At 41.4% G+C, this 9,932-nt stretch overlaps 1 non-coding gene across 1 annotated transcript; it reads left to right on the plus strand.

The window, feature by feature from the left end:
- The first annotated feature begins 324 nt into the window (after window positions 1–324).
- Window positions 325–431, plus strand: LOC122066102. The gene has a single exon (XR_006136233.1). It is a non-coding gene; the product is annotated as a small nucleolar RNA R71 (small nucleolar RNA).
- The last annotated feature ends 9,501 nt before the right edge of the window (window positions 432–9,932 follow it).

Consider the following 9,932-nt stretch of genomic DNA (forward strand, 5'->3'; position numbering starts at 1 on the left):
GACTAGCACCAAGCACAAATCTTAACCAAATTGATTGATGATGACTCTCTAGAAACAATAGCCTCAATCATCTTGATTAGGCTATCCAAATGGGCTTCCTTGGCTACTATCTCATCCACAAAATATCCTTTCCCTCCTATGGTTCTTTCACTCTCTTGGGTTGATTCCCACTCATGGGTTTTGTCAGCTAAGTTAAGTAAGAATTCCCATACCTTTCCTTTATCTGTAAAGGATGTGAATCCCTTAGGGCACATAAAATCTATCATTTGTTTAGTTGGGTAATCAATACCCTCATAAATTATTTGACATAAATGCCATAAGTCTAGGCTATGGTGAGAGCATTCTTTGAGTAGATCCTTGAATCTCTCCATAAATTTGGAAAATGACTCACTAGGCTTTTACCTAAACTAAAAGATATCACTTTTAAGCTTATTGGTCTTATGAGTTGGTAAAAACTTCTTAAGGAAGACAACTGTGAACTGTTCCTATGAGGTTATGGAATTTGTGGGTAACCCATACAACCACTTCTTAGCTTAGTCTTTCAATGCAAACGTGATGAACCTAAGCTTAATAACATCATCAGAAAGCTGTTGAATCTTAATTATAACACATACCTCTTCAAATTCCCTTAGAAATAGGTATACATCCTCAGAAGTCAGTCCATGAAAGTGGGTCAACATAGTAATGTACTGAGATTTGAGTTCAAAATTATTGCCCTGGGCTTGTGGTAGAACTATGCAGGAAGGTTGGGCTGCTCTAGCAGGGTAGAACCTATCTTTCAGAGATTTAGGTAGACGGTTTTGCTGTTGGTCTCCCATATTGAAGGGTTTTAAAAAGAGAAAACATATAGGGTCACTACTTGTTGGATCTCTTGTTTCTAATCGATTCTTAGTATTATGTACCCACTTAACCCTCATGAAATAGAAACTACCCACAATTAGAGTAAGACAAGCACAAAAGAATGGAAAGAAAAACCCTTTTTTTTAATTATTTTTTGGCCTTTTGGGAGCTTACCGGTAGGGATCCAGGGTTGCTCAGGTCAATTCATGAGGTACTGCTACAGGGAGAAACCTGTCTTTATCATACTGTGAGGCTTGGTGAGCTCCACCGATACAACTATTATTGCAAGTTGTTCTTCTCAGGAATTCAATAAAAGAAAAGGAAAAACAAAACAAAGCAAACAAAGCACTCCAATTTACCAAAAGAAAGTGAAAAATAACATAGAACTGTCTTCCTTGCAACGGCGCCAAAAACTTTGAGATTTTAAAATATAACCGCAAGTGTACGGATCAGTGTAACTACGGGTCGAACATAAGGAGAACAATCACTTTATTTTTTGCTTCTTTTAATAATGCGAAAGTGAACCGATTAATGGTTGGGATCTATTTCTAACTACCATCCTAAACATATGTATCTAAAATAACGTTCTAACCATTGGTCATCTAAGAATTTAATATGCAAGCCACGCAATTAAAATTAAATAAATAAATAACTAAAAATAAACAACCCACGCAAGTAAAAATCAATGAAGGAAAAAAATACTAAAATAAAACTAAAGTAAAAGAAAGGGAATAAAGCTAGGGAGAGGCTCATAAGTAGCTTTCTCTACTTAGCCTGAGGGATGTATTATAATATGAGCATCCCTACTTGACCAGAGAGTCACTCTTACAAGGGTTACTCTACTTGGATTTAGAGAAAGGAAAGCAATTAAAATAAAAAATAACAAAATGATGGTTCTATGGCTAGGAGGGTTAAGCCAACATATACACTAGACAGGAACCTTGGGGGAAAGGGAAAGCAATAATGTAACAACTGATATTAAAATCCTAAATTAAAAAAGAATGGGTAGTCAGAAAAGAGAATGAGAGGGGGGAGAGAAGACTATTGAAGAAGCCTACCTACCTAAATTAATGTTTGAACTTGAAAGCTTGGGTGATTTGAGATACTGCCAACCCTAAAAATCAAATCTGAAATGAACCAAATCTGAAATTTCTAGGTCTGGAGAAAAAAATCTTGAAAAAAAATAACTAAACATGAAAAGGAGATGCTCCACGGATCGTGATCTTATCACCTAGATCTAAGCGTAGAACTATAAATTAAAAATTACAACTCAATTGCATAAATTATAAACATAAAAGGCTGAATAAAAATAAAACAGTGCTTGCATTAATTAAAATAAAAAGCTATTATAAAAGTGATTAAAGCAAAAATAAAGAAGAACTAAAACTAAAGAGAGTGAGAGGGAGAGAGAGAAGAGAACTAAGCATAAACTAGAAAATAAACTAAGGGGAATAATCTTTCTAGGAGGGGGGAGGAAGGGGCTTTTATAGAGCTTTGGTCTCGCCTCCTTCCTTCTACAAGTCTTCTTTAAGAAAGAAAGAAAATAAAATTAAATCAAATCTTGGTAAAAATCCTCATCCTTTGAGATATTGTGTGAGGAAGTAGAGAATTTGTTTTCAAAATTAACAAATTTTATTTCTTCCCTGTAATATTAACCAATATCTTGCAATCTTGACTAAATCATAAAGGATTCTCTACATAGCATCTTCAAGATCTTGTGAGGTGGCAGGGAGAGAGAATAATCTTCAAGATTTTATAGGAGAGAGGATGTGGTACCAATGAGTGGGTCCCACCTTTAGACAATTTAGTTCAAGCTTGGACTGGTTCTGGATTTACTTTAAGCACTTTCTCTTGTAGACTTGGAAACTAAAAAAAATAAGAAAAACAGAAGTAGTACTATCCAAAGTGGGGCAAAATGTACACTTGTATCCCTAAGATTTCACACATTATTGTTCTCATCAGCAAACCTGTCAAGTCATCTAGAAATACATCGAGAAATTTCTGCACCACATCAAGCTTGGTCAATGGGCTAATCTCTATCTCAGTATCCATCACAGATGCTAAGTAGCTTTGACATCCCTTATCCAGTAGCTTTTTCATTTGGAGCGCGGATATGATAACCTTCTTGGGTTTCTTGGGTTTATCCCCTTGGAACACAAACTCATCATCATCACAAGGTCTGAAAATGATAGTTTTCTCTGCATATAAAATCACGTCAAAGTCGGTCATATCCAACCCAATCAAGTGAGCATTCAACTCATGTCCACCTATGGTCACTAGACAAGGCTCATAAACATAGTTCAAACCCACTACACTTCCTGTAGGGGTGCTCATAGCCAAATATTGAGTCAGTCCCTTAGGTGGAATCCTCATCTTAGTTGCAAATGCTGGTGACATGAATGAATGCAAAGGCCCCTGAGTCAAATAACATATGTGCAGGCAATAATGATATTAATAATGTACCTGTCACTACACTGGGTGCAGCCTTGGCATCTTCTGCAATCATAGCGAACATGCTGCACTATGGTCTCTAGCCCTGTAGGGGCTGCGCTGGTCTAGGGGTTGAATATGTCTACTGGGGCCTAGGTGGTATAGTGTAAGGTGCATCTGTCACACCCCGCCTCCACTCACCTGAAGGTTGGCGACATGGACATGCACACATGTCCACCATCCATCCAGGATCCATGATACAGTACTTTAAGTTCATAAGATTATGAAATGAATTCTAAAATCACATACTTATAATATAAACAAAATATATATCAACGGGTGATTTCTATTGATATTTACCATATTTACACAAAAGAATGTTTTCACATCTTAATCATAATTACAGTTATGCCCCCATAGGGCTACATCTGTTAAGTACAAACAAAATCAAAAATAGAAGATGATACTCCCATCCTCAGAGTGCTCCAAATGCACAATCATCGCACACGCATCCATCCTCGTGCGCAACCAGCTCCTCATCCCAGAGGTCACCTCCGTAGAGAGCCGGGACCTCGATTACAGTTTCCAAAGGATTTCCTGAATCAACATCTAAAAAGGGGCAACAACAAGGGGTGAGCTTCCACGAATCCCAGTGAGGGTAACACACACAAGCAATCATGACAATCTAAGAAAATGCAACAGTATGAATATTCATACCCGACCACATCAATATGAATGCAATTATATGAGTGCAATGACATAATCCATTTATTATCAAGCAATTCTAAGCAACAATTTCTAAGTCCAAAGGGGATATAAGTGCTACTGCAACATAGGTGTTATCCCCAGTCATGAATGTACATTATCAGTCCCCAGGGATACTAGCTAGTTGCGATTCAGGAGCGTGCCAATCCCGGAACCACATCGTTACCCAACAAACCCCTATTAATAACCCTCCCATGATACCACTACATCGAATCCAACATCGCATGTAGGGTATACCCATCACCGAATCAAACATCGCGTGAGGGTCTATCACGACGCTGGCATCTTCACGCCTCAGTCACCAAAAATCATCCCCAACCACGGACCGTCGGACGAGAGGATTAGCTAATACGTAAACCCCTATTGGCAAGGGTTGTAGCAACAGGGTAGTTATCCTTGCCCAATGCATTCTAATATGCCACAATATAATTCAATCACACTCACCCACTCACACACACCTTGAGCATGCAGTGCCGCCGGCACCAACCATTGGCCATCCTGCACCCTAGTCACACACACACACACTCATCCTGAGCATGCAGTGCCGCCAGCACCAACCGTTGGCCACCCTGCACCCCAATCACACACACACACCTCGAGCATGCAGTGCTGCCAGCACCAACTGTTGGCCACCCTGCACCCCAGTCATACACACACATGCACACATGCACAATCATAATCCACATTCTCATGCCACATCAACAGCATATATAAGGAATAATATAATAATATGTAAAATGATAAAATTCATTCACATTATGATGCAAGCATTCCATAAAACACACAAAATCCCCTCACCTCGTGTTCTAGATGGCGGTAGATAGATGATGGGTTCGTGTTGCGTGTCCCCGTCACTTCTCGGTTCCACTCCCAGGATACATAGTATTTTTAGGTTATTCGATTATTCATAGAGGAGTGGGACAATAAGACTCATGTCCCAATTAAAAGGATTAAAAATTAACTTTAAAATGGTTCACCGGTGGATGCTCACTGGTGGATGGTCATCCGCCGGTGAGTTCACCAGTGGATGAATCTGAACGGAATGCACATCCTTTATTTTCACCGGTGGATGTTTTCACCGGTGGATGGTTCCTGCCTTCACCTGCTGGCCGGTGACCATCCACCGGTGAAGGTAAAATTGGGGTTTTCTTGCCCAGATCAGCCCTATTGGCCCTATGGCCCCTCTGTATGGTGGTGGAAATACGTATTTTTCAGTGGGGTGTCATTTCCCAAGTCCATTCCCCTTTCTCCTTCTTTTGTATAGTTTACAAATTGGGTTTTGTGATTTTAGGGTTGGTTTTTCATGTAGGGTATCCTCACACACTTCACTTAGCTTAGGTTTAGTGAAATTAGTGAGTGGATCAACATAGGGTTTTAAGATACACCCAATTTCCTCAATACACAAGTCTAGGTCAGGATACATTGGGGAAGACTTAGGTTGATCTCATGGAATGGTCATTAATGGCTCATGAGATCACTTTCACACACCATACCTAGGTTTAATTTCATTTTCCCCAACTTAGGATTAGGTTAGGGTGTTAGGTCATAGAGGATTTGTTCAAATTCCCAAATCCTAGGGTTTTGGATAGGGATTTCATAGGGATTTGTCCTTAGACCCAAGGTTGAGTGAATAACCTTGCCAATGTAGGTCTCTTACTCTAATTTCCCTCTCCCATTATGTAGTATTTATGTTTGGGTAGGTGGAATTTGGTTGGGTCTCCATTACTCCCAATAAAGAGTGAAGTGGGAAGGAGAGAGAGAGAGAGAGAGAGAGATAGAGATTTATGTGTGTGTGGAGAGATGAGCATATGGGTTTACCTCAAGGATGGAGCCCTAGCCTTCCTCCTTCCTCCTTCCTCCTCTCCTTCTCCTTCTTCTTCTTCTTCTTCTTCTTCTTTCTCCCTTTCCTTCTTTCTATTTTGGTAGGAGAAGAAATGTATGGTAAGAGCCCTATTTATAGCCACTTAAGTCCCACTAAGGGCTATTTGGGGAATTAATGGGTTTTTACCCAATACCAGGTTATTCCGTTATTCGACCCACCTTAGGGTGTTCGGATACGTTAATCTATTCCCCAATAGGTTATACCAACTATTAGGGGTGGTTTGATGTGCACGGGTGCCAAGATTCGGGTCCCATGGCAAATTAACCCATTTTCGGCCAGTATTCTCACCGGAGGGTGTTCACCGATGGATGGAGTCCATCGGTGACCATCAGCCGGTGAAGGATGAACTGGTCACTTTGTATGGTGATTTCTTCTCTGTTTGAGTGGGGCCTTCTCCAAGGTTTCTAGTGTGTGTGAGGTTCAACTGACCTTTCCCTTCGGGTCCGGAATCCCTTCCAATTACTTAAGCATGGGTAGGAGGTTTAAGTGGGGTTACCCTTCCTTTCTCGGTGAAATACAGATGCAACCCAGTGCTCACTGGTACTGGTGTCCTCCGGTGTCGTACCTGAACATTAAATAGGAAGTTTTAGGGTTCGGCTATAATAGCATCACCTGGCCTTTGGTGGGGGCATGTCCTCACCATATGGCCCGACTGATCATAATGAAAGCATTTCGGGCTCGATCCATAAGACTGAGATATAGCACTAGATCGGGAGGACTGGGAAGTCTAACTAGAATCAGGCTTCCTGAATTGCACTGAAGTTAAATTGACATAGGGCACTCGAAAAGGTTTGCTGCCTCCCTTAGAATCAGTAGATCCCTGGGTCGTGAAGTTGTCTCTATGTCGATCTTTAATAGATTTGGCCATTTGGACCACCTCAGCATAGGTCTGTAGTTTCAACCCCACAATGGTTAACCCAATACCTGGCCTTAACCCTTTCTCAAACTTCTTCGCATTAGCTCTTTCACCTTTGAGATGCTCAGGAGCGAAATGGAGCTCCTCGAAGCATTATTGATACTCGAGCATAGACCGAGAACCTTCAACCAACTGAGAGAACTCACTCTCTCTCCTATTCCTAAAGCTTTCCAAAAAATACTTCTCAAAGAGGGCCCCTTTGAAGTCTACCTAAGTGGAGTTTGGGTTACTAGCCCTCAGAATAGACTCGGTGGCACTCCACCAATTATCCGCTTCATTCTATAACTGATAGCCCGTACATAAAATTTTTTGCTCATCAGTGCAGCCCATCAGTCTAAAAACCTTCTCCATTCCACCAATCCATCTTGATCGATACAATAGGTCTTGGCCCACCTTTGAGAAGCATGGGAGCCTAAGCCGTTGAAACTTCTCCATCATTTTTATCAAGTCTATCCAGCCCTCTGCATGGGCCTGGCTTGATCCGACATCAGGTCTTGCACCTGCCCAAGCACTTGTGCCCCACTAAATGTTTGAAGGGTAGCCAATCCAGCGGGTATTGGAATGGGTACCGGTGGAGTAGGAGGTGTGGGCAGTGCATTATAGGCTTCCATTGTTGCTTGGATTCTATTATTGATCCTGGCCATAAATTGGTTTTACCTTTCTTCAACTCCCCGCATCATGTTATTCATGATGGATGCCACATCCTGGGATGTAAGTACCGACGGAGTTGGCGGCACATTGTGGGGTCTACCCCAATTTCTTGTAGAGGAAGCGGGAGGTGACAGGGGTAATTGGGATCGGGTGTTTCAGTGTGACATGACTCTTGTGGAGGAATCCAATTAGTGCACATACATATGCAGGGTTGCATGTAATTGGAACACATGCATACATAGAGGGTTCCACACATATACGATAGGAAAAATTTAGTGTTAGGGCATGCATAAGTGGGGTCCACATATATTAGGATCCGATCGTGCACGTATCCCAAAGGGGCACACCATTAAAGTAACAAAATAAAAATTTAGATTTGAAAAATAAAATAATTTCTTTCCAAATTAGTCCACTGAAAATAGGGAGACTTATCATCGAAAAAATGGTTTAATCCACCAAAAATATTAGTGTTATTTCTAGTGAGAAAAACAAAGAGAAAAATGTGAATTTTCACTTCACTGGAAATAGGCACCGGAAGCATGCCCAATGTTTCTGGTGGGTTGTTTCCAGTGGCACCTAAATGGCTATAAATAGGCTCGGGTTTGGGTTTCATTGTATAAAACCCTACTTTAACTTGTGGAAAAGGTGTGGAAATGGCCAAGGAGGACTTCGCAACCCATCCCCTACCTTCCTCTCGCTATTTCACGATCAATCGGCGCCGCATTCGCACCAAAGGTATAGTCCTCCTCTTTGTAACATACTTTTGGACTTTCTTCTCTATAAGCTGTACATACAGCCATTGAATCTGGTTTTTATCCTAAATCCTTAGGAATCATATTTCAACGATGTCTGGATGCCGTGTACATACCTGATGTTCCATTAAACAAGAGGAGCATGACGTCGCCGCTTAGTTCAACCCAATCTTGTTCAGCTCTATAGTTGAGTGAGACCGTTGGGAACTCTTCGAGTGCTACAATGTGGACCTAGGAGTCTATGTGAGGACTAATGACTTCCGTGCATTCCATCTTTGTCAATGGCTTGACGAGGGTGGGTGGTACCACATCTTAAAACCCAACAAGTACTACTACCCTACATTGGTCAAATTATTCTACTCCAACCTAAATGCGTGAACCGAGGTATTGAAGAGATGCGGATCACCTCTTATGTGAAGGGGGTGGAGATCTCCTTTGATATGGGGCAGTTTGCCAATATCCTGATAGTCGGCAATGTCGTTGACCTAATGTACTACCCGCCTCGGACTCCAGCATATGAATTCTAGAGTCTTGATACTTTTCAGGAGATAAAAAATATGTTGACTAAGGAGGCCAAGGGGTGGAACTGTCCAGTCAACTACTTTGCTACTCCAAAGGTCGTCTTTCGTGCGATTCAGTTGAATGTTCTTCCCACTTATGGACACTATGATGAGGTATCTGCACTGCAAGCCTATGTGACCTACTACATGTACATGGGGGCATAGATACGTCTTCCTTACCTCCTTATGTGGACCATGGTACTTCTATCCAAAGGAGTGGATCACCGAGCGAGAAGCCTGTGCTATGGAAGAATACTTACTAACATCTTCCACCGCTTTGGGGTGGATATGGAGGGAGAGGCACGCTTGGGTGAAGAGGTCACAGACTTCAACCAAGATTCTCTGGGAAGATGACCATAGATCTACGGGAGGTGACACCTATTCCATGAGAGGGTTAGCAGCCTATGGAGCTAGAGGGTGGTAGTGCCGATGATGTTGGTGGAGGTGTTGGTGGGGCTCCACCACCTGATCCCCAGACTATGGGTCCTATGGCTAATTCTACTTCTTGGGGCACTAGGGGTGCAAGGCCTTATGGTCTCAATAATGTTATAGCCCGCCTAAACACCACCACATCTCTGATAAGGAGTATAGATGGCCGCCTCAACAACATAGACAAGATCTATTGTCTTATGGACAATAGAGTGGCCTTCCTAGAGGCACAGATGTAGACGATGGTCTTCCATCTTGGTATTCTGCTGCCTTCTCCAGGAATGATGGTCAGAACCAAGCTAAGGGCCAAGGACAGAACTAGTAGCAGCAAGAGTAGTGGCATGTTTGCCACTATAGTTTTTTCTCTTTCCATATTTTATTTGAGTTTGATGTTTTAGGTTTAGTTGAACTTTTTACATTCTGTCATTTGCTTCAGTTGTTTAATTTCTTAGACTTAGGTTAGTTAGGATTTCCTGCTCTCAGTATTTTATTTTCTTATGTAAGGTGTAAGTTGTGTATTTAAGTTCTCTATTATAATGAAACGGCTTTAACACAAGTTGTGTATTCAAGTTCTCTATTATAATGAAACAGCTTTAACACCGATGCTTGTCTCCTAATTGTGTAATTTCTATTATTGTTGTCTTGAGATTTTTATTTAATCCTAACTTCTCCAAGTTATGGTTTGACTGAGACTGTGAGTTAAGGCA

The sequence above is a fragment of the Macadamia integrifolia genome, unplaced genomic scaffold (assembly GCF_013358625.1).
Source record: "Macadamia integrifolia cultivar HAES 741 unplaced genomic scaffold, SCU_Mint_v3 scaffold2234, whole genome shotgun sequence".
NCBI lineage: Eukaryota > Viridiplantae > Streptophyta > Magnoliopsida > Proteales > Proteaceae > Macadamia > Macadamia integrifolia.